This window comes from Gracilinanus agilis, chromosome 4 (genome assembly GCF_016433145.1).
Source record: "Gracilinanus agilis isolate LMUSP501 chromosome 4, AgileGrace, whole genome shotgun sequence".
NCBI lineage: Eukaryota > Metazoa > Chordata > Mammalia > Didelphimorphia > Didelphidae > Gracilinanus > Gracilinanus agilis.
The window spans coordinates 330,134,514-330,139,550 of NC_058133.1; the positions used below are offsets into that span (position 1 = coordinate 330,134,514).

The window sequence follows — 5,037 nt, forward strand, 5'->3', positions numbered from 1 at the left end:
TTAATAATTAGGGAAATAAAAAGTAAATAAATTCTGAGGTTCCACTTCATATCTATTATATTGGAAAAATTAACTAAAAAATGAGAATACTGAATGTTGGAGATACTAGATGAAAAAGGTACATTAAATGCACTATCAGTGGAGCTGTAAACTTATCCAGTTATTTTGGGAAACAATTTGAAACTATGCTCAAAAAGTTACTATACTATACCTATTCTTTGTCCCTGACCACTACTAGGTATATACTACAAAGAAATCAAAAAAGAAAGAGGAAAAGACCCACATATGCATAAATATTTATAACAGCTTCTTTTATGGTGGCCAAGAAATGGAAATTAAGGGGATGATGATTACTTGGGAAATGGCTGGACAAATTTTGGTATCTGAATGTGATGTACTATTACCGTCTTGTAAGAAATGTTAAAAAGGACAATTTTAGAGAAACCTGGGAAGACTTCTGTCTACTGATTCAGAGTGAAGTGTACACAAGGTGAAGAACAATTTAAACAATGACAAATTATAAAGGCAACCAACTTTGAAAAACTAACTAAAATTCTGATCAAAGTAATGACAATCATGATTCTAGGAAACTCATAATGAAAGATACTACTCACCTCCTGACAGAGAGGTAATGGGAGCATGTAGATTGATATGAATATTTTTTGGACATGGCCAATGTAAGAATTTGTTTTGTTTGACTGTTTGTTAAAAGAGTTTTGTTATCCTTTCATCTTCAGTGGGAAGGGAAAAGTAGATAGGAAGAGAAAGTAGATTTTCATTAACTTTTAAAAAACAAATTTAAATAAAAATTATATATTTATAATTTTATATAAATAGGAGTGATATAGCCAATATTAGAAGGAAAATAGTAAATCAAGGGGAAATTTTAGAGAGAGTTTTTGATCAGAAGTCTCATATCTAAAATATGTAGAGAACTCTATCAAATTATATGAATATGAGCCATTCCCCAATTGATAGACGGTCAAAAGATGAACAGAGAGTTTGGGGATGAAGAAATCAATGCTATATATAACTATATGAAAAGTGCTTTAAATCATTATTGATTAGAGAAATGCAAATCAAAACAACTCTGAGATATCATCTCACACCTGTGAGGTTGGCCAAAATGATAAAAGTACAAAATGGAAAATGTTGGAGGAGATGTGAAAAAATAGGGATGCTAGTAAACTGCTGATGATACTTTGAATTGATCTAACTATCTTGGGGAGCAATCTGGAATTATACCACAAAAGTTATAAAAGTGGATACCTATTGACCCAGCAATACCACTATTATTAAGTTTATTTCCAATGATCAGGGAAAAAAGGAAGAACTTTATACAATCTAAACTCTAAATTATTTATATCCACTCTCTTTGTGGTGACAAATAACTGGAAATTGAATGGATGCCCGTCAGTCAAGGAAAGGCTAAACAAGTTATGGCATATGTGTGTGATGGAATACTACTACAGCATAAAAAAATGACAAGCAGGTTAGTTTTTTAAAAAAACATGGAAATACCTACATGAAGTTATTTCACATAAAGAGTGAAATGGGAAGAACCAAGAAATTATATACAGCAATAGAAATTCTTTGAAGAATAATATCTGTATGTTCACCTCCAGAAAAAAAACTGATATAGAAGTAAGCAAGATAGTTTTATATATATATGAAAATATCTTTATATACACATATATCTTTTTGTCAAATGATATCTCTCTAGTGCTGGGGGGGGGGGGTTGTTACCTGGGAATTTTAATATAACAAATGCATTTTTTAAAGAAAAATTAAGTTAAAAAATTTTTTCTCTTCCTTAAAAGTCTAGTCCAATGATAACCTCTTTCATGAAATGAAGGCCCCCTTATCTCTCTAACTGGAAGTGATTCATCCCTTTTCATATCTGGAATTTTAATGTAACAAATACATATTTTTAAAGAAAAATTAAGTTAAAAAATCTTTCTCTTCTTTAAAAGTCTAGTCCAGTGTTAACCTCTTTAATGAAGGCCCCCTTATCTCTTCACCTGGAAGTAATCCATCCCTTTTCATATCTCTTGGGCAATTTGGATTAAAATTGTATGTATCTTGCTTCCTGTGTTAGGTTATAATCTCCTTGAGAACAGGGACTAATATTTTTTCATCTTATTATCCTCAATTCTTGGATCATAATAGGAACTTGGCAAATGTTTATAGAATTAAATTATTCCAATATTCAAATTGAATTGCAAAAATATTAATTCAAGTAGAAAAATAGGCTCATCAATTCCTAATGTCTTTTTTGATAATGATGTGAAAATTTTACTTATCAGAATAAATATCCGTTTAGGAGGAATCTTTCCTCTACCAATGCTGATAGGTACTTTCACTGTAATTTCTAATTATAGAGAGTTGTCTAGATTATTTTAAAAGTTGCCCAAGGTTGCATAGTAAGTATGAAATAGAAATGGGACTTAAACCAGATATTTGGAGCCAGACTTGATACAAGCCAGTCTAGTGCTTCAGTTTTAGAATTAGAACAAAATAAGGTACTCATAGATTATCTAAAAGGTAAGAAAAGGATGTATGTCTCCACACAGACACAAATAAAGTTAACAGAGTAAGACCTGGTGACTCGTAAAGTGATGGCATATCCACCACCTCTGAAGAGTCTGATTCCACCTTTTTGGGTCCTTAAATGACTAGCAAGTCATGCCAAAGTCTAAGCTTTAATCTCCTAAAACATCAAGTCTTAAGAACAGTTTCAATAATTTTTAAAAACGGAAACTAGTCCAGCCCAATTGGCAAAGAATGCTGATAGCTATATCTCAGACTACATCATACCCCTCTGTTGCACAGCAAGATCTTCTACATCTTCTACTTCTTAAATGACTTTAAGTCTATTATTGGACAGTCCAAATCTTAGAAACACAGGAAGCCTGGCATATATAGGACTGAGGGAGGAAGAGAAACACTAAACCAGACACAGAGCCAAAGCAAAACAAATAGACAACAAAGGGGATCCATGAAGGAGTGGCCAACTATGGAAGTGGAGGGGGACAGTAGCCTACCCTACATGGCAAGAATATTTCTCCTAATGCACCAGATCTTATTTGTTGTTCCGTTGTTTCAGTTGTGTCTGACTCTCTGTGACCCACCATAGGGTTTTCTTTTTCTTTTTTTCCCCCATATTTGAGAAGGTTTATTTATTGATATCCAATTACATAATACCATCGGGAAGTATCAGGTTATGATTTGAATATTTTAATATAATCTAGAATTTGGCAAATTGCTAAATTACTCAAAATTTATTACATATTTGAAGTGTACATTGAAGAAATTATTTGGCATATCTTGATAAGATGTTTAGCATAAGTATTTCTGTACCTTAATTGTAAATATCTATATGCTCCTAAATTAAATCTACCCATATAAAATAGCTTAAATTGATGTTTGAATTGATACAATTTCTATTTATGAAATGATGAAACTTTCCTTATTCAAAGCAGATATTTTAAAATTTAGCCTCTTTCCAAAACATACATGAATTACCAAGGGAACTAAAGATAAATAAGATATAATTGACACTTAAATAAGACTGCCAAGTTATGTAAATACCACTTTTTCAGGTTGAGAGAATAAAGCTTCTACTTAGTATCATACCCTTAAACTTAAAAATGTTATCATTGCAGTAGGAAAAGGTTCTTCTACAGTAACTTCAGTATGGAAGCTATGATATAGGAGATGAGCAGGAACCAATTTGGGCACCGGCTTTCCACTTGGACTTCTCTTCTGGCTTCTCTGGGAAGGTACAACCAGAGGGCTTAATTGTGATGCTGGCAGCTTAGTGACCAGATCCTGGATGCATTCCACCAGTCAGCAACTGGCTGGGACTGAAAACCCCCCAAAAAGGCAACCATTGGTGTCATCTATCTCACTCTAATTTTGAACCAAAACAGGGAAAAACACAGATTTTATTCTCTGTAGCTATTATTGCATTATTTTTTCCCTTGAATGAAGACTACAGTTCACTGCCTTTTCAAGTTCACCTTTGTCAGGGCTTGTGCCTTCTGAGCTATATCTAGTTTTTTCAGTCTTGAAGCCTTGCTCTCTAGGAAAAATGACAGCTTTGGTTTCATTTCCAAAAAAGGATGTCAAAGGAAAACATACCTTTCATCACTGGTTTCTTGAAGATCTGGCTAATAAATAGTGCAGAAACAGTCAAGGTGAAGATCTTATTGCTATCATAAGATTGGTGAGCTATTTTTAATATTGATTCTTGTGAAACCATAAGGGAAAAAAAGCCTCCTATATAATAAACTTTGGCTTTCTCTACTACTTCAGTTTTTTGCCAAGACAAAATGTTTCTCCTTTTTATATAATAGTGGCAAGCAAGGTTGGCCACAAAGGACCTATTGTCATTGGTGATCTAGGCAGCACAAGTCTCTGTGGCCTGCTAGCTCTGTTCAGAGTAGCTAGAGATTTTTTTCTTCAGGATATCACCAAAATTATCCATGCCAATGCAGCCAAATAATGTTGTTGCTTTGAATGGTCTTTGAGTCATCCACTGGGCCACTTTAATAGGATTCTGTGTGGAACCACCAGCATAATATTCCACTTTGAACTTTTGTACAAGTTCTCCAAATAGTTTTTTGTGTTTCTCCTCTGTCATAATATGATCATTGAGTTTCAGATTATATTTACCAGTTTACAAATTCTTGTCCATAACTGCAGAAATGACAAGAAGAGAATTTCCCATTCCAAAAAGAGTATCCTGCCCGCAGCAGCAGTGCCACCTCTACCTTTGGTTTTTTTAGGTTGTGGCTCCTTGTTGGCAGCTGCCATCAACCAAAGGGTTGACCCCCTTATTTCAGAAATACCTCTTCCCCCTAGGAGACCATGCCCCCTTTCCTCCCTTCTCCTCCTCCTCCTCCTCTCCCCACCTACCCGAAGGCCAGCCTGGGGAACCCTTTCTATGATCCAGCTCAAAAGTGAGCTTCTCTGCAGTGAGATTTTCTTGGCAAAGATATTGCAGTGATTTGTCATTTCCTTTTCCAGTTCATT

General features: G+C 34.2%; 1 pseudogene; it reads right to left on the bottom strand.

The window, feature by feature from the left end:
- Window positions 1-3,703: 3,703 nt before the first annotated feature.
- LOC123246516 lies at window positions 3,704-4,818 on the bottom strand (annotated as a pseudogene).
- Window positions 4,819-5,037: the final 219 nt, after the last annotated feature.